This window comes from Eurosta solidaginis, chromosome 1 (assembly GCF_040869045.1).
Source record: "Eurosta solidaginis isolate ZX-2024a chromosome 1, ASM4086904v1, whole genome shotgun sequence".
NCBI lineage: Eukaryota > Metazoa > Arthropoda > Insecta > Diptera > Tephritidae > Eurosta > Eurosta solidaginis.
In genome coordinates this window covers 69403251-69428057 of record NC_090319.1, presented here as the reverse complement: position 1 = coordinate 69428057, position 24807 = coordinate 69403251, and the positions used below count along the sequence as shown (strand labels likewise).

The 24807-nt window shown below is 35.8% G+C and overlaps 1 protein-coding gene across 4 annotated transcripts in view; it reads left to right on the top strand.

Annotated features, from left to right (window-relative positions):
- Sulf1 (Extracellular sulfatase Sulf1) overlaps nt 1–24807 on the top strand; it is a 308672-nt gene that overhangs the window by 145249 nt on the left and 138616 nt on the right. For 3 of the 4 annotated variants that reach the window (XM_067758025.1, XM_067758017.1, XM_067758023.1), the window contains exon 3: nt 7176–7221. The exons of the other annotated variant lie outside the window; for it this stretch is intronic. The gene's annotated coding sequence lies outside the window, so the exon portion shown is untranslated. The remainder of the gene's footprint in view (nt 1–7175; nt 7222–24807) is intronic. 4 annotated transcript variants of the gene reach the window in all.

Genomic DNA, 24807 nt, shown 5'->3' with positions numbered 1-24807 from the left:
ATAAGTCACAACTAGGTATACTATTTTCAATTTCATCCATTTCCTTACTTGTTTTTAACTAGCAAATGAATAATTAACAGGAAAAGGACGTCAGCCCTTGCAAATCTTTTATCAATTACCATCTGTTCTGCTTCTGCTATATTTGTATATTCGTATTTGTTTGTATCTATGTGTCTTCCAAAGTTTAACCATGTTCGTGTTTACCAAGTGCATGTTTTAGTAGTGAAAATTTTAACGGGGTCAAAAGGTGGCATTCATTTTGTATGTGAAAAGCAAAGGAAAGTAACTGGGTATTGAATTTTTTATTAATAGCTGCTAAATGAGCTTATTAAATTATTTATATTTTTTCCGCTAATAGAGAGAAATCGCGATAGATGAACTTGATTTTAAATTTTGATTCTGATTTGAATGCTATTTCACCGATTTCGAATATTTTGAACCACGACTTTTAATTTTACTGCAGACTAAGCTGCCCAATAGCCATCACTTCAGCCAAGCTCAGTTTGTTTCTACAAATTCAAACTACATATTTTCGCCTCGGCTCTGGACCGAATATCGAGGTCAGCACGGATTGCACCGTATAATATTGTCTATGCCGCCGTGGTGTGATGGTAGCGTTCTCCACCTACCACACAAAATTTTAGAAACAGGTTTTTTCAATTAGAAATTCGTCTAAGCGGGGTCACCCCTTGGCAGTGTTTGGCAAGCACTCCGAATGTTTTTCCGCCATGGGAAGCTTCTCAGTGAAGAATCATCTGCTTTGCAGATGCCGTTTGGAGTCGGCATTAAACAAGTAGGTCCCGTCCCGCCAATTTGTATTCATGAATTGAATATAGAACTTTTCAGGGATATAAGCTTCTTGATAGATATCAAAACATAGCCTTAACTTACAGTTAGGTACCCTAATAATATACCGAATTTCTCCGTTCCCGTAGGGACGTAGGGGTTCCCATAGCTGGAGCAGTTTACTTGAACGTAACGTGAAGCGGATCAGTGTGCTATATCTGCATGTATCGTGCTGATAAATCACGACAATTCGAAAGAGTCCTCGAGTTGGATCCTGCTCGGGCGCCAGTTTATGTAAGCTCAGTTAAGTTAAAAAAAAAGAACATTTTAGAGGTATTATTCTCTATTGATGTTCAAATTTAGATTAACATTGTGCTTAATTATGTCTTTCCAACAATTGGTCATATTATCTGTTGATGTTATGTCATAGGGGAAATTGCTTACATCGTGGCGAAATGCTTTGCTGCTTGTCTTATATAATTGGTTATAATTTTTAATTAAAACAAGTAACAATATCTTTATTATAAATTATGGTTTATAAATTATAAGCATATTATTATGCATTATGAATTATGAACTTTGAATAAGGAATTATGAAAGATTAATTACGAATTATGAATTAATAATTATGAATTAAGGAATAGAAATTATGAATAATGAACTATGAATTATGAACAACGAATTATGAATTGTGAATTATAATTTATGAGTTTTGAATTGGGACTTGCGAACTATGAATAAAGAGTTATAAATAATTAATTATGAATAACGTATTAAAATTTATGAATTATGTTTGATCAACCACAATTTATGTATTACGAATTATGAGTTACGAATAATGAGTTAAAAATTATTGATTATGGATTATAAGTAGCGTATTATGAGCTATGAAATATGAATTATAAAATATGAATTATGAGTATTGAACAACTAATTATAAACTATTATTGAAGAAATAGCAACTATTAATTATAAATTACGAACTATTATTTGTGAATTATGAATTGGGAACTATGAATTATGAAGTATGATTTATAAGTTATGAATTATTAACTGTGAGTTATCAATTATGAATAACGAATTATGAATTACTTGGGCACTAAGTATTATTGGTAGAAATTAGTTTGAGTTAGTAAAAATTTTTTCGAGATGTGTTCCTTTAAAAATCAATGTTTAAGTTCAAAGTCCGCATGCCGCAGTCTGCTCGGGTGCCAGTTTTTATTAGTTTAGCTTGGCGCGAATAAAAAATAATTTATTTTGGAGTTGGGTCTTTTATTGATATCGAAACATAGATGACATAGGTAACATAGATTATTTCCCAGTAATAGTTATACCTAATTTTTCTCTTGTTACAATCTGCTAGCTGGTGCCTGCTCGGGCGCCAGAAATAATAAGTTGAGCTTAGTTTGAAAACAGTTTTTTTTTGAAATTTCATCCTTGATTGAAATAACTTCGGTTGATGCCAAAGTGACACAAAAACGACGAAATATTACCAGAATAATCATGGAAATAATATCCAAATTAATTCGTCTGAAAATGGATTACAAAAAGCTTGGAACTCGATAATATCCTGAAATTACTCGACCTTCTCCCCTGAAAACAGCAACTTATCCCAACACTTATCGAATAATTGAGGGATTAAGAGAGTAGCCTTTGTTGTTGAACCCATAACTCAAATCCATTTAAGTTGCTTCACTGAAGTTCAGTTATTATCGTGACTCAAGGTCTTTGATGAACTTTACCCAAAGTTCGTACTTAAGCACGCAAAGGGCGGCATTGTGAATTTTGAACCTGTCATTTATCTTCAAAATTACCGCACAATAAAGAATTAAGTATACAAAAATTTCAAATAATTTTAACATGAGCCGTGAGTATTGTAATTATAATAAAATTAGGCGCCCGAGCAGGTTCCCGGAAGCAAGCAATTTCGAATGGCCAAGCGAGATGAACTTAAATACACAAAACATTAAAAGCGCACGAATGCAATCAAAACTAAAAAGAAATAAAAAAAGTTTCCAAATACAGAGTTTGACTAAAACCAGACGGACGAAGTTGGCTAAATAGGAATTGTTGTATATAGCAACAATAATTTGCACCAACAACACAAAGATTAAAAGCTATTTTGAATTTCAATTAAAATTGCAACCAAACTGGACAACGTTGGAGAGAGAGAAATCCAGACAATACAAAGATGAAGTAAACCAAATATAAATTACAGCTCGAGTTGCTGTCAAGTGCAACTACTTGGAAATGTAAAAATCATACAAACAAAAATGAGCAAGAAATAGACCACACAAAGGCAGAAATCTACTGAAAACAGCAATAAAACATTCTTAGTTGCTTGTAGGACACATTTGTTGGCTGTAACTTCCAATTATTTGCACAAAAACCAAATCTCCTGACAATCGAATAATCGCACTCACTGATAGAGCAATGGAAGGCTGAAAGACATGGCGCATTCGAAGAAGTAAATGCCCAGTGCTTATGGGACGTAAAATGAAAGCTCCATTTGTAGAGGCACACACATACATACATACATAAGTACATGGTATGTACAAATCCAGAGCAAAGATGGAACGACAGATCTTGTAAATAAAATAAAAAGGATTTTTTTGTTTTGAAATACGTCACGTAGGTAAAGACGAACCGACAGGCAGACATACACACATTTCCAGATTTATTCGCTTTTTTGCGCTTACAATTGGCGCCCATTGCCACTCTAATTTGACGCGTTGTAAAGTGCATCTGTGTACATATTCTACGAGGCATCATCATCTATGTCTTTAACAGGGACCGTAACAATTCGATATGGAAACCAAAAGCTTTATATTTGATGTATGAATTTCTAACTTCTCAGCAATCACCCGTCGTATTGCTGTAGCAGAAAACCCATTTTCAGAATTTTATTTTGGAAAAACTATTTTGTTTACTTATGACGAATACCTACATTTCTCACTTCTACCCTCCATTCCCCCGCTCCCGCTTCCTGCCTTCTTGTAAATCTGTCCGTATACCTCTTCTCTTTTAACCCTCTATTTCTTTCTCCCATTTCAATTCCTCGCCTCCTTCTCACTCTTCAATGGAGGGGACATCTCTTTCGCTCTCTGCCCTTGCCTGCCCTTCTTTCCCGTCTCCCCTATTGATCGTCAACAGCCTTATAACTTAGACTGAACGTCTACAAGTCGTTCCAGTGTTATTAATGAGGTCCGTGGTTTAGCGGTAGTGGACTAGCTCACCATGGTAAAGGAAAAGTTACAAAACTTTAATGTTTCGTGCTCAGGTACCGATTCCTGCTCGTCCGCCAGTTCTGATGCTTTGAGCTAAGTTTGAAAAATAATATTTTTTCTAGAGCTATTTTTCTTCATTGGTAACCAAGCTTAGACTAAGATTACAAATTTGTTCGCTAATATTCGACAGTGGCTTGACGTTTACTCCGAGCGTCTGGCAGAAAACGCTTCCTACATAAGTTGGAAAATATAGCCACCATGTTATTATTTTTATCAGTTAATAACTTTGGTTACTAATTAGGGACTGGTCTACATCTATACCAGGTTATTTGTGGCTTGTCTTTGGAACAGCTGGGCAGTCAAGCCAGTGAAGTGATAAGACAACTCTGCCTCGTCATCTTCCATGCAACTTATACAGCTTCAGTCATCCAGAATATTTATCTGAGCCACATGAACCGCCTTCTGGAAGAGGTAGTACTATGGACACTCCAATCTCTATTCACAGATGGTCCCTAGTGAACAATAGTAGTTCCATTGCGCTCTTGGCATCAACAACCAGCCAGAACACTCACAACACCTGGCATGCGGTACCTGACCCAAGGCCCACCTTTCCGAAAGTAGGCTGAAAGTGACATTGGAGTTTCAAGGTCCTTATTGGCATCCATTTTGGACAGGAAAGCTCTATCACGTGCCCTTTCATATGCTTTAGTGCCCAAAAAGTTGTATTCGATGCGATTCATAGTTTTGGAACCCAGCTTTTTAATAGCCGCATGACCGTCCGTTTAGATGTTACCCTCCACAGCGCATGACGCGCTTTATACAAGCCCTTCTCAAGCATCATAGATGGCGGGGATGTTGCCTGACTCTTAGTTGTTGGAAAAATACTCACATCGCTCTTACATAAAATTTTAAATCAGCATGACTTATAAGTAAATAAATTCGCCGGAATAAATTTTCTTCTCCATCGTGGGATAATGAGTTGAAAAACTAGCAGCCGGTCAAAAACCCTGGTCGAAATGCTGGAGTGCCCATTGTCTATAAGCATTTTTAATACGAATTACAGCCCTGACTGCAGTCACCCTCACCATTAGTATTTTACATTACATTCCATACCAGAGTTGGCACGGTAGAAAGTGTTCCGCTGATTTCAATCACGGCTTTTCGTTGTCCGTTTTCTAGCTTTTTGACATTGAAAGCAATGTTTTCCTCTATCTCACCACTCTATGGAAGAGCATCGGCTTTCATAAAGCCAGGGAATTTGTCAATACTCATACGGCAGCAATACAAAGCGACCAAGACTTCCTCAGTCCTCTTTATTAAGTTTTGGACCTCCTTGCCACTGTACCCATGTTTCCATGTGAAAACCCTTCGGAAATAAACAGGGATGCTATGTGGTCAGTATAGGTCACCACTTTATAGCCTTTATCCTCGGTTCTTGTAGGAGGAGAGACAGACAGCCCACAGCGGCGAAAGTCTTCTGATCCTCCTGTGAGCCCAAGCTCAAATTTTTGCTAAAAGTCATCACGGTGTTACGATCTCTGGTTTATAATAATGTTATAGAAAGAAGATCCGCACACGACAACTGTTAGTCCTTACGTCGAATATCTGTTTGGCCGACTATGTACATATGTAGCCAGGTCGTTTAAGAGTTGGATGTGAAAATTTGCACGCGCCTCGGGCACGCATTAAAATTCTGCTTTATATTCCGTATTGTGTGGAACGCGTAAGAATTGCAAAATTGCAGCAACATTTTCTGGTGAAAATTTACAACGTGTTGGCCATTTCGTAGATACGTATCTATTTATGTGATCATCTACTCTCTGTAGCTACTTTCGAACCCACAGATGTACTATGTAAACAATTTTACTTTGTTTGAACTATTTTCTAGTTGAATTTATAAAATCTCGTTCTCAGTCACATCAGCTCGCTAATGTTGAGTGTGGAGCGGTATTTCTTTTCTTTTAAATTACGAACAAATCTTTTAACTTTAAAGAATTGTTGGTGCACACGTGTGGGTTAAGTGTTTGATTGCGAATGCTGTAGCACATTTTCGGGCAATTCTTAGAAAGTTTTACCACTGCAGGTACTTTGGCTCGCATCAAGACTAACTGATGAGGAATTGGTGAGTGTTAAACATGTCCTGCCAAACATCTCAAGGTCGAGTGGTGTACCCGGCTATAAAATTACCTGGCTCTGAAAAATTACCCGACTCAAAAAATTCAGAAAAAATTCCCAGTTTAAAGAAATATCCGGTTCAGTATCCGGTTCAAGAAAATACGCAGCTCCAAAAACAGGGTATAAGATTCTAAAACACTAGAGGGGTTTGAAAGGAACTCGATTCTCAAAAGTACCCGGTTTTATAAAAGTATTCGGGTATAAAAAGTACCCGATGCTGAAGAGATACGTGGCTCAAAAAAGTATCTGACTCTAAAAAAGTACCTGGCTTAAAGTACCATGTTCTAAAAAAGTACCCGCTTCTAAAAACTAACCGGCTCTAAAGAATTATTTGTTTAAAAAAAAACACGGTTTTTAAAAAGTGCATGGTTTAAAAAAAGTACTCGGTTCTAAAAATATACTGGATTCTTAAAAGTAGTACCTACCTGCTCTAAAAAAATTACGGTTCAAAAAAAATTACTTGGTTCAAAAAAGTACCCGTTCCCAAAAAAGTACCTGTTTGCAAAAAGATGCCTAATTTTAAAAAAGTGTCCTTCTCTAAAGCAATAACCCGTTATGAACAAGTATCCGGTTCCAAAAAATCTGGCTATTAAAAGTACCCGGTTCTGGAAAAGTATCTGTCTCTCAAAAGTGCCAATCCTTAAAAATATTCGGGTAAAAAAGGTATCCGGTTTAAAAAAAATACCTGGTTCTGAAAAAGTAGCCCTTTAGTTCGATGTGCGTTAAAAGCGTGTTTTTTAAGTTTTTTTATATATTGATTCTTTAGTAAAAAAAATGTTATAAAATAACTAGCATACCCGGCAGACGTTGTTCTGCCCTAAATTTGGCCTATCTGCATACATTTTAATAAGCTTTTTCCGTCTAACTCTACCCTACCCCTCTACACCTTTTCCTAATCTTTTTATTCACTCCTCCCTCCGTCTTTTTCGCTTCATCTCCATCTAGTTATAAAATAATAAATTTTTCATCTTTCACGTTTATTTCCAGGTTGATGAACAAATTTTTTCATGCCATTATCCATAAATAAAAGTTGGTGAGTGCAATTTTTTAAGCTGTAAATATACTTTTATACAAATTTAAGGTGGCCGCCGTGTGTGGCCGTAGCATGCTTGCCTACAACACCGAGCGTTCTGGGTTGAAGGCCGGGGAAAATTAGAATCAAAAACTTTAGAAAAACGTCGCCCCTTAGCAGTGAATAAGTAAATACTCCGAGTATATTTCTGCTATGAAACGCTTTTCAGTCAAAGTTCACTTGCCTTGCAGCTGCCGTTCGGTGTCGGCATAAAACATGTGGTTCCGTCCCGCCAATTATTAGCAATATTACAAAATAGCACGACGCAAATTGAAAGTTAAGTTCGGCCTAAATCTCTTCGGAGGTTAATCGCGCCAATTAATTATTTTGTACGGCTCACTTTTAGAATTTTTCGGTATATGCATCCGAACTGCTGAAAACCATTGCGAAAAATAGGCAGTGCCACGCCTCCCGGGAGAAAAAGGCTAAATTGGCTATGTTTTCACAACTTTTTGTAGTAGCTATCTAATATTTGATGTAGAGTTGCAGTCAGTGTTGTCACTCTACCACTATAGTGGTAGATCTACCACTATTTAGGCTAAAATCCGGATCTACCACTCCTACCACTTTTTTTAAAAATCTACCACTTTTTTATTTGCCTGCATTTGACTATGTTCTTTAAGTTGCTCACAATGACTTAAAATTAAGGTTTTTAAGTACGTTGAAAATTAATCGTAAAGCACACTCTGTATAAGTTTTTCAAATTTTCACCAAAGAAATGTGTAAGTTTTATAATACTTACCTTCGAAAGAACTTATAAAATTTTATGCGAAATTTAACTTTATTGATGGGAAATTCGTGCAAAAAACTTTGTAATAATCTGATTTTTCGACTGCTGAGTGGAATATCGCCGTATCTTTGCCGCCGTTTCGAAAACGCCCTATCCCAGAAAATTTTGGAATAACGCCCTATTTCAGACCTAGTTTCAAAAACGCTCTATCTCAGCTTAAATTTAATAAATTTGTGACATAAGCTGGGATGGTTATGAAAAACATTTTGTGCGTTCTTCAATCGAGTTTTGAGATAGGTCATTTTCAAAAGAAAAACTCAAATATGGTGTTTTTGAAAAACATTCTCAGATAGGGTGTTATCGAAATGGCAGCCGAGATGCGAGCCATATTACACTCAACCGCCAATTGCAGTATCCGATGGATGCCTTCGATGTCACGGATGTAAGTTGTAAGTTTTAAAAAATAAATTGTTTTAATGCACAAGTATATTTCATTAGATTCGGACTATTAGTATTCGTTGGATTCCATTGAAGTAATTTGTTATTTTAAGGTTTCTTAGTAGTATTATTATATGTTTGAACTATGTGTTATGAAAAATGGAATATTTGGAGACTGTAAATTAACTTTAGTCGTATCCGCGCATGGTTTGTTAAAGTTCTTGGTCGGTAGTTCGCATTTGATTATCAATTTCAGCTATTAAGGTTTTTGTAGTAAACAAATTTTCAAACTTTTAAGACTAGTTCTTTGATACTTATTCAAATAGTTTATTTAAAAAAAAACGCCTAAAAACTACCGACTACTAACTTCAGAATTAAAAACTAGGTGAGAGTCCCACTATTCTTTAAATATATTTTTTTTTATTTGATAAGGTCTAAAGCCTATACAGTATACACATACTCTTCATACAAATGTTTATATGTATGTTGTTAATGCACTTGAAGTTGTTATGTTCGTTTTAATGGTTGAATAATAATAATTTGAAAAAAATTGGTTTGAATGTTTTTGAAAATTCTACAACTATTTTTAGGATATATACCACCCTTTTTCTGAAAATCTACCACTAAATAGATTTTAGAAGTGACAACACTGGTTGCAGTATATGTATGAGAGAGTGGGAATGGTAAAAGGAGAGGAAGTGGGCAGTGATACAGAAAGGGAGCCGAGGTAGAATATGAAGAGACAAAGTGGAAGAGAGAGGAATAAAAATAAGAGAGAAGGGAGGAGAAATAGGCCCCAGAAAGGAAAGTGATTAAAAGAAACAGAATAAGAGCAAAAGAGAAGTTGTAGAAGTAGTAATAGGTTTAGATGGAGGAACTCTAGTTGAAATTAAAATGCAGAGGCTGAGGCAGAGAAAGAGAAACTGAAATTTAAGGAGAAACTTGTGAAGGAAGGGAAGAGTGAGAGAAAAATGCAGAATGTGGAAGAATATCAGAGAAAGATAAGAGAAAATTTTTCGTATGAATAGTGAGAAGAATAAACAAGTAAGGAAGGCTAAGTTCGGGTGTAACCGAACATTACATACTCAGTTGAGAGCTATGGAGACAAAATAAGGAAAATCACCATGTAGGAAAATGAACCTAGGGTAACCTTGGAATGTGGTTGTATGACATGTGTATCAAATGGAAGGTATTAAAGAGCATTTTAAGAGAGAGTTGGCCATAGTTCTATGGATGGACGCCATTTAGGGATATCGCCATAAAGGTGGACCAGGGCTGACTCTAGAATGTGTTTGTACGATATGGGTATCAAATGAAAGGTGATAATGAGTATTTTAAAAGGGAATGGGCTTTAGTTCTATAGGTGAACGCCTTTTCGAGAAATCGCCATAAAGGTGGACCAGAAGTGACTCTAGAATATGTTTCTACGACATGGGTATCAAATGAAAGCTGTTAATGAGTATTTTGAAAAGGAGTGATCCTTAGTTCCATAGGTGGACGCCGTTTCGAGATATCGCCATAAAGGTGGACCAGGGGTGTCTCTAGAATGTGTTTGTACGATATGGGAATCAAATGAAAAGTGTTACTGAGCATTTTAAGAGGGAGTGGGCATTAGGTCTATAGGTGGACGCCTTTTCGAAATGTCGCCATTAGGGTGGGCCAGGGGTGACTCTAGAATGTGTTTGTATGATATGGTATCAAATGAAAGATGGTAATGAGTATTTTAAAAGGGAGTAATCCTTAGTTCTATAGGTGGACGCCTTTTCGAGATATCGCCATAAAGTGGACCAAGGGTGACTCTAGAATGTTTGTACGATATGGGTATCAAACGAAAGGTGTTACTAAGCATTTTAAGAGGGAGTGGGCATGAGGTCTATAGGTGGACGCCTTTTCGAGATATCATCATTAGGGTGGGCCAGGGGTGACTCTAGAATGTGTTTGTACGATATGGGTATCAAACGAAAGGTGTTACTGAGCATTTTAAGAGGGAGTGGGCATTAGGTCTATAGGTGGACGCCTTTTCGAGATATCGCCATTAGGGTGGGCCAGGGGTGACTCTAGAATGTTTGTACGATATGGGTATCAAACGAAAGGTGTTACTGAGCATTTTAAGAGGGAGTGGGCATTAGGTCTATAGGTGGACGCCTTTTCGAGATATCGCCATTAGGGTGTGCCAGGGGTGACTCTAGAATGTGTTTGTACGATATGGGTATCAAATGAAAGGTGGTAATGAGTATTTTAAAAGGGAGTAATCCTTAGTTCTATAGGTGGACGCCTTTTCGAGATATCGCCATAAAGGTGGAACAAGGGTGACTCTAGAATGTTTGTGCGATATGGGTATCAAACGAAAGGTGTTACTGAGCATTTTAAGAGGGAGTGGACATTAGGTCTATAGGTGGACGCCTTTTCGAGATATCGCCATTAGGGTGGGCCAGGGTGACTCTAGAATGTGTTTGTACGATATGGGTATCAAATGAAAGGTGGTAATGAGTATTTTAAAAGGGAGTAATCCTTAGTTCTATAGGTGGACGCCTTTTCGAGATATCGCCATAAAAGTGGACCAAGGGTGACTCTAGAATGTTTGTACGATATGGGTATCAAACGAAAGGTGTTACTGAGCATTTTAAGAGGGAGTGGGCATTAGGTTTATAGGTGGACGCTTTTTCGAGATATCGCCATTAGGGTGGGCCAGAGGTGACTCTAGAATGTTTGTACGATATGGGTATCAAACGAAAGGTGTTACTGAGCATTTTAAGAGGGAGTGGACATTAGGTCTATAGGTGGAAGCCTTTTCGAGATATCGCCATTAGGGTGGGCCATGGGTGACTCTAGAATGTTTGTACGATATGGGTATCAAACGAAAGGTGTTACTGAGCATTTTAAGAGGGAGTGGGCATTAGATCTATAGGTGGACGCCTTTTCGAGATATCGTCATTAGGGTGGCCAGGGGTGACTCTAGAATGTGTTTGTACGTTATGGATATCAAATTAAAGGTATTAATGAGGGTTTTAAAAGCGAGTGGCCCTTAGATGTATATGTGAAGGCGTTCTCGCGATATCGACCAAAATGTGGACCAGGTGATCCAGAAAATCATCTGTCGGGTACTGCTAATTTATTTATATGTGCAATACCACTAACAGTATTCCTGCCAAGATTCCAAGGGCTGTTGATTTCGCCTTGTAGAACTTTTAATGGTAGGCGTCACACCCATTTTACAAAGTTTTTTCCAAAGTTATATTTTGCGTCAATAAACCAATCCAGTTACCATGTTTCATCCCTTTTTTCGTATTTGGTATAGAATTATGGCATTTTTTTAATTTTTCGTAATTTTCGATATCGATAAAGTGGGCGTGGTTATGGTCGGATTTCGGCCATTTTTTATACCAAGAGAAAGTGAGTTCAGATAAGTACGTGGGTCAAATTTAGTAAAGATATATCGGTTTTTGCTCAAGTTATTGTGTTAACGGCCGAGCGGAAGGACAGACGGTGGACTGTGTATAAAAACTGGGCGTGGCTTCCACCGATTTCGCCCATTTTCACAGAGAACAGTTACCGTCATAGAATCTATGCCCCTACCAAATTTGAGAAGGATTGGTAAATTTTTGTTCGACTTATGGCATTAAAAGTATTCTAGACAAACTAAATGAAAATGGGCGGAGCCACGCGCATTTTGAAATTTTCTTTTATTTTTGTATTTTGTTGCATCATGTCATTACTGGAGTTGAATTTTGACTTAATTTACTTATACACAGTAAAGATATTAAATTTTTTGTTAAAATTTGAATTAAAAAAATTTTTTTTTTAAAAAGTGGGCGTGTTCTTCATCCAATTTTGCTAATTTTTATTTAGCACATATATAGTAGTAGTAGTAACGTTCCTGCCAAATTTCATCATGATATCTTCAACGACTGCCAAATTACAGCTTGCAAAACTTTTAAATTACCTTCTTGTAAAAGTGGGCGGTGCCGCGCCCATTGTCCACAATTTTACAAATTTTCTATTCTACGTCATAAGTTTAACTCACCTACCAAGTTGTATCGCTTTATTCGTCTTTGGTAATGAATTATCGCACTTTTTCGGTTTTTCGAAATTTTCGATATCGAAAAAGTGGGCGTCCGATATCGTTCATTTTAAATAGCGATCTGAGATGAGTGCCCAGGAATCTACATACCAAATTTCATCAAGATACCTCAAAATTTACTCAAGTTATCGTGTTAACGGACGGACGGACGGACATGGCTCAATCAAATTTTTTTTTCGATACTGATGATTTTGATATATGGAAGTCTATATCTATCTCGATTCCTTTATACCTGTACAACCAACCGTTATCCAATCAAAGTTAATATACTCTGTGAGCTCTGCTCAACTGAGTATAAAAAAACCTTATACTACATTCTTATTGCCCCATAAACTCAAAATTAATGCCTACTGTTGAAACTCCAAAATAACTTAAGAATTGGAATTAACAGCTCAGTAAGAATGTTATATTAAAAAGTAAAAAAAAAATACAACTACCCTATATTTTATGTAGTTACAATTTATGTAATAGAGACACAAAAACATATATACAAGCTGTGTTTGGGATTCCATGCTCGAGGAGGAAAGATATAGACAAATATATAAAAGCGACAAACGCTGTCACTGACACGCATCAATTTACAGGTGTCATGACAAAAGACAGTGGCAGTCATAGGCCTTCAGTCTACGCTCCTTAGTGTTAAGACTAATTTTGTCAGTTTAATGTCGTCAGAAGTTTTCGCTATCTCATCCAAAAAGAGTTTTCGCGAATGTTTACTTCCTAGCATGATTCCTAGATATTTTGTAATGTGTTTATTTTGTACGATTACCGCTCGAAGCTTCGGGCTAGCCCAGTTCGGGATCTTATTACTTACTTTACTTATGGACGAATCCTATAGTCATCGATAACTTTGCAATGAATAATTGATGAACTATCGATGTGTTTGAAAACAAACCGATTATTGTTTTGACAACAAATCGATAACTTTTTGATAACCCCTCGATAAAAAAATCGGTGGCATATTGATAAACTTTGTTAGCAAATTTTATACCTCGTCGATAACACACAATTAACTATCATTTCCTTTCCCTCTTTCCTTTCATTTCATTTCCTTGCCTAGATTTGTTGTCCTGTTTCGCCCAAATCAACTCAACCACGTAAATTTCTCCCACATTGTGCAAGATGTTTACTCATCAAAAGTCTTAATACAGTTCTTAAATATGAAATTTTTCATTTGAATTCACGGTCCCTATATTGAATCCGGCAAGAAAGAGTTAGTTCGATTAACGGTTAACTTGTATAATACAACCATTTGTGAAGAATATATTTGCGAGGTATCTGCTAAGGCATTTTATGGTAGAAACACGGGATAAGCGCAGTACAAAGCTTTAGAGCTATCAGAGCTTTCGCTAAATATGTGAAGCGTATCGTAACCTAATTAAGATTCAGTTGGTCTTATAGAAGGCTATCAATAGAAATTTGACGCGTCCAACGCTTTTATTTAATTGTCTGATCAACGCCCTTCATTGATGAGGAATGTGATGCTTAGTACCTAGGGCCTACCTTATTATTTTCTAGCTTTTAATAATATTATTACTTCATGTAAGTATTGTTTTCAATAAAACCGTTTAACTTAAAAAAATTTTTTTTTAATTATTTTATTTTCAAGTTTTTAGTCATTATTTAATTGCCTATTATCTCTCCATTATATTTAGTTCATTTAGTGACACATTATTACAAGGACTCTTCCCTGACAATTTGTTACAATCTAAGTCCTCAATACGTAATCCTTCCAAAGACTTTACTCGACTCTGCGCTACGTATGCTTGTCCCTCCTCGAACTCCAAATATTTTGATGTCACTTCTACCGGAGTGTATGTAATATTTGTTCCAAATATGAGCCAAATCGGACCACAAATACGATTTTTTTGAATATCTCGATCCTTGCGCCATCAAGCGGCGATTTTTTTCATAGGTCGCCTTCTATTTTTGTATGTATTATGTATTCCAAATATGAACCAAATCGGACCACAAATAATATTTTTTGAAATATTTCGATCCATGCGCCACCTATCGGAGTTATTTTCTTATTATTGCATTGTCATCAGGTTCTGAACTATATTCCAAGTTTCAAGCTTGTAGCTTATCGGGAAGTTACTTAAATTTCAATTACAAAATTCGTGCCGGCCAGTCAAGTCAAGCTAAATAAAATCATTCAAAAACACATTTTGCCTGTTACTGCTGATGTAAATGGGGAATCTTCCTTCGGCTAGGTAAGCAAGCACACTATCCACTGTTCCATGAAAAGCGCCTTCTAGTTGGGTAGATATTCGAGATATGACTTTTATTCTTAACTCAAAGCAATACATTTTGACAAGTCTGTTCAGGGCCGGATTAACAAATAGGCAGAATAGGCACTGAAAGAAAAATATATTCAGAACTGAAAATAAATTTTACTGAAATAAATAGAACTCAATTGACCGCAATCAAAAGGCGACGACCGACGAACTAGACAAGGTTCCTAAAAAGGACATTTCCGACTCATTTAACAAATTGTATGAGCGTGCAAAGAAGTGTATCGAAGTGAGAGGTGAGTATATTGAATAATAAAAAAGAATTACCTCAAAATGTACACTTGTTTTTTTTTTATTTTGAATAATTTCGGTTATTTTTGGAACAGAGGGTGTAGAAGCCTTCAAGCGAAAATGTCAACTAGAATGATGAATGATTAATGATGGATGACAAATAAATAAATGTATTGTAACGAATTTGGGGACTTCCTGATATTTTGCACCTTCTGCTAACGTTCGTCTCGCTGGACTGTCGAATAAATAACTCCAATATTCGGTATTGTAATATGGTCTTTATTTAGTCTACTTTGGGCCTAGTACAATTATACTTCAATATCGCGTACTGCACAAAAGCGTGGTTAAATCAAACTGATTACTGATTCCTCAGCTTGCGCTGCTTTTATTCTCTCGGCTTTCTCGTTCACCCATCTCTCCTAAGGTCTAGTAATTTCGCGAACAGTTGCAAGTCATGCTTGGTTACCAGCTATACATATGTATATTTGTAGTTTATGCGTGTGCATGTGTGAGTAACTACTTCGGCTGATGACTACGTGTGTGTGCGTCAGATATCTCTTCACTTCGAGCTGCTGGTTATATTTGTGGAATGTTCTTAATTGACTCGTACATAAGTGTCGCTGCTTGCTGTGTTTTGTTGTTGCGATTATTACTAACAGCTTAGTGATGCTAATATACGCCACAGTATTATTTAACAAATACCTTTTCGTGAATGTTTGGGAATAGAAGTCAATGAAAAGATGGAGAATATTCGAGAACAATAAATGATTGGAATTTTCGATAATATTCTGGAACACGTACGAATATGGAAGTTTCAGAGAGATTTGCATTTCTCATCAACTTTTCTCTAAGAGGTGGAGGCCTCCACGAAGCTACAAATAATTCATTTCGTTTTTATTATATAGATTTGGAAGAATTTTTGTTTGAAATGAAACACTTCCAAAGTTACGTGAACTCCACGATGGTGCACTATGATGCACAAAAAACTCACAGTCATTTTTTTAAGATTCTAATGGAAGATCAATTAGCCGATGTATTTCCTAACACAGAAATAGCTCCTCGAGTTTTTTTAACATTAATGATCGCAATTAAAATATTGATGATATACATAGATAATTGATGAATTTGCCGAAAACAAATGTAGAAAACGACATGTTTAAAATGTAGATAGTAATTTTATTGATATTATTTCATTGTGACAATAAAATTTTTATGAAAGATATAAGTTTGTATTTTTTAATCGAAACAAGTAAGGACGGGACTGTCTTATTGCCTTATCTGAACGATCGGTTGTATAGGATATATATTATATATAGCTCCGATCGAAATGATTTTTACAGGAAATCTATGATATTTTAGAATATATATCACCAAGTTTCACGTGTTTATTTTGGAAATTAAGGGAGGAATTGCCAAACATCTTTCTATCTGAACGATCGGTTGTATGGGATATAACTATATATAGCTCTAATCAAAGTGATTTTTTCAGGAAATCTTCTATGATATATTAGAATAAATATCACCAAGTTTAACGTTTTTATATTGGAAATTAAGGGAGGAATTGCAAAAAATCTTTCTATCTGAACGATCGGTTGTATGGGATATATACTATATATATCTCCGATCAAAGTGATTTTTTCAGAAAATCTTCTATGATATATTGAAATATATATCACCGAGTTTCACGTTTATACTTTCTAAATTAAGGGAGAAATGGCCAAAAATCTTTCTATCTGAACGATCGGTTGTATGGAATATATACTATATATATCTCCGATCAAAGTGATTTTTTCAGAAAACCTTCTATGATATATTAGAATATATATCACCGAGCTTCACGTATATACTTTCTAAATTGCGGCAGCAATGACCAAAATCGTCTTATCTGAACAATCGGTTGTATGGGAGATATATGTTATAGTGGTCCGAACCTACCGGAGCCGACAAATGTCTAATATAATACAAAAATACATCCTTGTGCCAAAATGCATTGAGATATCTCAAAATTTGAGGGACTAGTTTGCGTTCAAACAGACAGACGGACGGACAGACGGACATGACTATATCAACTCAGTTCCTCGCACTGATCAATTCGGTATACTTAATGGTGAGTCTATCTTCTATATTTGTCATCGTTACAAACATCGGACCAAAGTTAATATACCATTTCATGTTCATGAAAGGTATAAAAAGAAGGGTACGGACGTGATAAAGGGCTCTCAAATTAATAGTTGCCTAGGGCCCCGTTGAGGTTTAATCTGGCCCTGAGTCTGTTTATCTGTCTCCTCTATAAAATTAACTGAACTAAATTGAAAGGCAAGCTGTTGTTAATTGCAAAACGAGTAAAGCGTCTTTGAAAATCATAAATTGTTTAAGAAACTTCTTTTTACTCATTTTACAACATGAGCAGTTCATTTTCATTTACTCTGACACTTCCTGATTATTTTAGATGTCACCAAGACCACACAACAAATGCGAAATTGTAAGCGTTGACGTGGTTCAAGAAGCAACTGTAAAAATTTATTTTTAAATTGAAATAAGCCATCTTACTTACTTTATTAAAATATGACTCCGCTACCTAATTTTGCAAATTAAACTTCAAATATGAAGAAAGCAGAAATAATCTTTTAAGATTGTGGCCGTCCTTGGAAACACTGGAAGTCAAGAAGTACACTCATTTAACTTTTGTTTAAGACAAATTAAAATTTTGGGTATACAACTAAAAGAAAGTGTCAAATGGTGTCATGAAATTAGAGAATTTAGCTCGTGAGAAAGATGCTACTTAAGCGCACCTAAATAAGTGAAGGGGCTGGAAACTGTGTTATGCGCTCGCCTTACGATGTTGCTTCTTGATGATTATGAACCATGATTATAGACCATGTCTTGTGGTAATTTTACTTCGTTGTTGTTGCTGCAATTGGTCGCTGTACTAAATACTCCTACGTATCTGGTGGTTTTGCTATCTGACTTTCTCGCTTCGCATATTTTATGGCGTCAAGTGCGTGCAGCTGTTGCTGCTGCTGCCTGCCTGCCATTACTCAAGTTGACATTATTTTTACGCCATTTGACACAAGAACTCATTAACAACAGTTGATGGAAGTGTTTGTGATGGTGTTTGGTGTTGCTCAACTATGTGGTGCTCAGCTAGGAGTTGTGTAAACGAGCAACATAGCAACCACAATAAAAGCAACATTGACTTTATGATATGACAGTCTAGCGTGCGAGTTAAAAAGATTTATGTCAGATGCAGTCAGAGAGCAAACAAAGTTCAAGTTGCTGCAATATAATATTAATAATGATGCAACTGTTTTTTTTTGTTGATTTTTCATAATTGAAGGTAAATCTTGAAGCATTTAATATGAGCGCAACAAATATAAAAGTCTCATATCAAATATCAACAGAAATCAGCTGTTCTATCAATCAATCATATATCAATAAAAACTAACATGCGCTTGCGCTGCCATCTGGCGAATGTTAGCAACTGCCGGTAATGCAGTGTTAGTTCTAATAAAATATTCGCAATAGGGCCATAGTACAAATAGATTTCTTTGTGTGCAAATTAATTTAATAAAATATAGCTAAACAAAAGCACTACGACGAATAATGCCCAAAGCTCGCCAATAACACGAATCTTCATCTTTAAAACCAAAACTTTATTTATAAATTTGGATTCCAAATAAGAGCGAAAAAGGGACCTGCACGTAAAAACAGCAATTAGAAAATAATACATAAGATTTGTAATTTTTCCGAACGAACTAGGATTTCTTATCGTGTGATTTCTTTAACTGAGTACGGGAGAGTTCCACTCCGGTAATACACATTTCGACAAGAAGAAAAATAAGAGGGCTGCTTCCAAAAGGACATCAGCTGCTCTTATGACTACTGCATTCTATTTTATTTAACTCCCGACGCAAAACTGGTCAGGCGACAGCCAACTAGTTTGGTGTAGCTTTTTATGCTTTCCCTAGTACTGCAGATGCCCATATTAGGTGCCGCGGCGAAATCAATCAGCCTCAACCCGTCGAAAGATGTTATAAATTGTTATCCGAATGTAAAACCATAAGCCCCGTCCTTTCCCACCTGAGCATTGAATTCGACTCTTGGTGGTGAAAAACGCGCACAACGCGTTCACAAACGTAAACGATAGTACTTGGCGGCGAAGTGTTTTTTCCACCGCAAACCTATACCTTCGTTTGGAACGGAATTTGGATTTAAACCAAATTTTGCGATAGCCAAGAAGGCGAGAGTTTTAAATGAGCAACCAAGCAGGAGAGGATCTTATACTAACGCAGATACTCTCATTACTAAAAAAAGGACCGTGTGCTCAATGTCTTCTGGCGTCACATGCTCTTTAATTTGGCCTCGTCAATGAAAGTGAAGTTGCAAGAGAAACAATGGAGCACATTCTGCGCTCTTGTTCTGTGCTCGGCAGGCTAAGACCCCACCTATTGAGAGTGACACGCCTTTGAGAACTAGAAACAGCAAGTAGCATAATTCCAAGATAGCTTCTAGTACTTGCTAAGAGGACGGAGTTACTTCATAACATAGGTCCTGGTTTTTGATATGGTTTCTCAGCTTGGTCATTGAGCCAACTTCTGGTAACACTATGCACTCATTAAATACCTTGTGACCACGACAGCGTGCGGGAAGAAACGGACCACAGATGCTAAATACTTCAATACACATAGATCCCTTGAAAAGGTCTGTACCTCACCTTTTGTTATTTTCTCTATTATTGTTGTCATATCAGCAAAACACTTCTTGATAGGGGTGCTTCTCGATCGATTGAAACCGATCCCTGGCAAAATCCAGGAAGAGTTATATATGAAGAACCGTTCGAGAAAACCAAATGGCAATGATATATTTGATATTGTTTGAGTTCAACTAAGCGCAGCTGGCGTTTAATACCAATGAGCTTAATTAGTTGATCTTTCATCGAGTTGCTTCTACCATCAACAAGTTTGGATGTATGCATCCCGGAGAAAATTTTCCTTGAATTATATATGAGGATACGTATATTATAATTAACTGCTTGTTATAACATCATTTTAGTCGAATTCTTTTGTCAGCGAGTTGTCAAAGAGGAGTTGGTAGAGTACTGGAATGCATGTTCCACAACAAGATATCGCACCCCCGCTTCAGAAGTGACATAAGCAGAAAAACAACAATATTGATTTAGAGACGGTTTCAATTTGATACATAATTTGTTTTGTTTCCAAAGTTACCAGACCTTTTAAATTAAAGTTGCTTTGCATTTATCGTTACCTTTAGTAGAATATTTAGCATAATTTTAGAAAGAATTTTTCCAGAATATGTTTTAACTATTTTTTTGATGAGTTGTGTCGTTTATGATTTGGTTATAAAATTTACATTATTTTTAGTTGTATCACTTTATATTCACAAAAAATATTGTAACGCACCGTAAAATGAAAACACTATAATATTTTTTGAAACATATTTATATTTGAAGTAATTTCTAGAACAGGGATAACCAAGTTTCAAACTGTGGCTGTGTGAGTAGAACTAAAATCATCTTATTGGTGGTGGCTTAGTTGTTGATGAAAAATCAATGAGGTAGGACATATGCACGCATGTTTGTTCACACACAAAAAGTAATTCGTAAATATGTCATATAAATACTACTTTATTGCTTGAGTCTAAGGAAAAATTTAAACAAAATAAATTGTTAATATTAAACCATGAAAACATTCTGAGCGTTTGTTTGCGAAGTATCTTTTCGCGACAACTAAAGACGAAAGAGAATAATAATACATGTGAAGTGGCGCCAATAATTATTCAACTAAATGGTGACCATTGTTCTAGAAGTACATAACTCATAGTGTATGGTATACATTTTAGTGCATTGAATAAATACATAGGTTTTAAACAGGTATAATACTAAGAACAAACTGGTATCTTATTTTAGATTATTAGCTGTGATATTTAATAAATAATATTATTAAGCTATTGCATAGATTTTATCGCGGGCTTGGCGACTAAATCAATAAAAACCGTAACGGATATTTGTCAAAAAAGGTTCGAAAAAGTTTCGGTGTTAGCAACAGGCTGATTACATAAAATTGGATCTATTTATGCGAATATTGGTTGTTGTCTTTGGTGTACATTTATCTTCACTACTGTGCTGTAGATGGCACCCATTGAATTACGAACAGCAAATATTTCATTAACATCGGATAGAAAATGTATAGCCAAACGCAAATATTTTCCATTAGCTTCAGCTCTTGCTCTAACTATACATAAGTCGCAAGGTGGAACTTTTGAAAATTGTATATGAGTATAGTAAAGCACATTCTCAGGAACTCGTTTATATTGCGCTCTCTCGGGTGACAAATATTGCAAAATTGTATATCACGACAAAAAACGATAATGCCGCATTTAAGTTTTATCATAATCGAAAGCAAGCTGCATCGACTGCATCTTTGTTGCTAGAATTCAAAAGACTGTCTTTAAATAGTGTTCAGACGATAGTTCAAAGTGTCTTAGATTTCATTAAGTCTAAATAGTCACAAATACGATTTACAAGATTCAGTTACGAGACAAATAAATATCTTACTTCTTACCGAAACTTGCATGACGCGTGATAATCCGATTGAAATACCTAATTTCAAATGTATTGTTCAATTCAAACGAGATACTGCTCCAAAGGGTGGTGTAGCTATTTACCAAAATAACAATAACGTTACTAATATTATGACTCCGAATATTGTAATAAATATTGCACACGTTAGCGATGTTAATTTTAGGTGCTCATTTGTTGGAGATATTTGTGCGTGCTTATGCAAACTTAGAAATGGTCTACACATTGTCATGGTAGCAATTTACATTTCTCCGAATCCAAAATTGGACGAGGTAGAGCATTTTATTCATCGCACTTTACTCGAGTACTCTGAAGAAGGGGCAAAAATACTTGGTACAAATGCTAATAAATTTCCACTTATCTTGGCCGGCGATTTCAACATCAATTTCGCTGATAAAAAATCAGACAAGTTTTCTTTTTGAAAAATTCAATTTGAAAATAAATAATGATCCAAAAGGATCCACAACAAAATATGGGACGCGGTATTTTCAAGATATTTAGAGGATATCAAGTCTCAAACGTATGTTTCCTATTTCAGTTACCACAAACGTATAATTTCCATTATAAATATTACTGAATAACCTATGTATGTACATATCTTGTAAGATAATAATAAAAAATTTTTAATCAATATTAACTTCTCATTTATTCAATAAAAGTAAAAAAATTGTTTTCTTATCGGTCACCACGCTTAAAAATTTTGACTTGAATTAATATCAAAGAAAACAAAATGTTGCATAAATATTATAATTGCATAAGTTGATAATATGCAATAGCTTTACCGTGGCAGTCCCCGAGTGCCACACGTCCTTTTTTTATATATTAGAGCCACTATAGATATTCATAAAAGTCAGCATAAAACTTGTTAATGTGATGAGCATGTAGGAGTGATAGAAGATCTTCTTTTTTGCTATCTTTAAGATGAAGACTTAGAGGTGCAGCAAAACTAGGCAAAGTACTTGTTTCGGATGAAACACTGCATCTACAAAACTTACTGAATTAGGTTGAGCTATAAAAAAATAAATAATTAACTTTACTTACTTATTTCCGGAAAATCTAGTATAGTGGATACATCTACATCATTAGTAATTTTCTCCGCTAAAAGAACATTCACAATTTGTTTATTGTTCTGCTCAATCTCCTGACATTGCTTGGACAAAATATCCAGCACCTTTTTTGCACGACTTTCAGAAATTGCTACAAAGTAAACAAATTAAGTATAATAATAGTATAGTATTTTTCACAATTGATTAAACGATATAAATGTTGCCAGTTATTAGCACGAAGTTAAACTGTAAAAAGACTATTATCATATATATTTTAATCAATAGTGGAAACAGAAAATGAAACTTACCTTTGGCTGTGGTTTAAGGCTTTTTCGAAAGTGATCCAAAATTTTTCCACTAAATAATTTTATCAGAAATGACCCAACTCGAATTAATTGGCTTAAAAAAATTTAATAAATGACACAATAATAAATGTGTCGTTTCAGGACGTTTTGCTATAGCCAAATACCAAAGTTCAAAAGTGTCACTTGGGGCCATCTAGCGGAAAGCTTTGAACATTTAGGTTGTGTCGGTTTTCTAGCGTATGGGACTAAACTTATACCATTCATAAATGCCTTAATACCAAAAATTGATTTTTTTGAGTTGTGTCACTTCTGAAGCAGGGGTGCGATATGTCTTTTCGGAATGAGTTTTTGATAAGTTGGTAGCTATGAGAACGTAAATCTTATTAACTTAGTGGCATTAAAATTTAGCTCGCAGGTAGTTAATAGTCCGGAAGGATCTACTATGTCCTTTTGGAACTATAGAATAATTTTTATTCGCATTGTTCTCACTAAAAAAGGCTTTGCGTATGTTCATGAATTTCGGCACAGAGATATAAGGTAGTGGGGAAGGATATCCGTTTTCAAAATTGGGCCGAGGTGGGTGGGGGTCCGTTTCAGCTGATTTTTTTTTATTTTAAAAAAGTATATTGATCTCGGAAAGTTAGGTTTCCGCTTTCCCCTGCTTCCAAACTGCGGTGTCAGTAGAAATACTTGCATGGCCGGAGCGTTTTCGTTGATTAGTATAATGTGACCCAGCTAGAGTAGCTTTTGGCCGTTTTTTCAAACACTCCAAGAGTTCATATTCTTTCGACACCGTTCATGATTTCGAGCCATATATCAGGACAGGTATGATAAGCGGCTCCAGAGTTTTATAAATCGGCAAAACAATGGTTTTGTTTGACTAAGATCAATGATATTAGGTATATAGATCACCTGACTGAAGGCCTAAGAATAGGCGAGAAGCTAATAGTTGAAGCACACTTGTTTGAAACTGTCATAACTTTAGGTTAATTTGGCTTAGGCCAATTATATTTGGTGTGTCGGTGGCATAAATCGTGGTCAAGCTTTTTTTGACAATCTTTATTTGATATATGAGCCACACAAACCGAGTATTATAAATTTTGGAGAAGTGGCAAACACAATTACGAGACTGTCACGGGGCAAGTTGGAGACTATTCCGGGATGATTTTTAAGATAATTTCGGATATATTTGGGATCGTTTCCAAGCTGTGCTGGGAATCATACTTACTTAAGGTTCTTTTAGGACTTTTCCAGATTTTAGGCAATGCGTTTGGGATATTTTCTCGAGTTTTTCGGGACTTGGTTGTTTACAAAATAATATCTGAATTATTTTTATACTATATCGGGTTATCTCCGAAAAGCTTCGGGACTATTTTCGAGTTTATTTCGGAGCGTTTTGGGATTGTTGGCGTATTGTTTTTGGAGCCATTTCGTTTTTAACATATTTAGAACCATATTACAACCAATTCGAGATTACTTTCGAGATAAAACAATACCGTTTCGGGAATATTTATGTGTAATTTCGTAAATGAGTGCTCCCACGGGTTACTTTAAAAAAAAGTTAAGTCAGTAAATCCTTTAACACAACTAACTATCTCTAAGTCAAATTTCACCTAATTTTGCCTGCAGTTCCAGCGAAATAGAGCCAGATCCACGCTACCAGGCATCCGCGCTTTCATAATAGCAATTGCTTAATATAGATTTTCACGTATACCATTTTGGAAAATAAGGCAGTTTTCGGGATAATAACTACCTCTATAGCATTTCAGGACTTTCTTTGGTTTATTTCAGGCCCTTCGTGGCTATCCCGGATACATTGAAGAA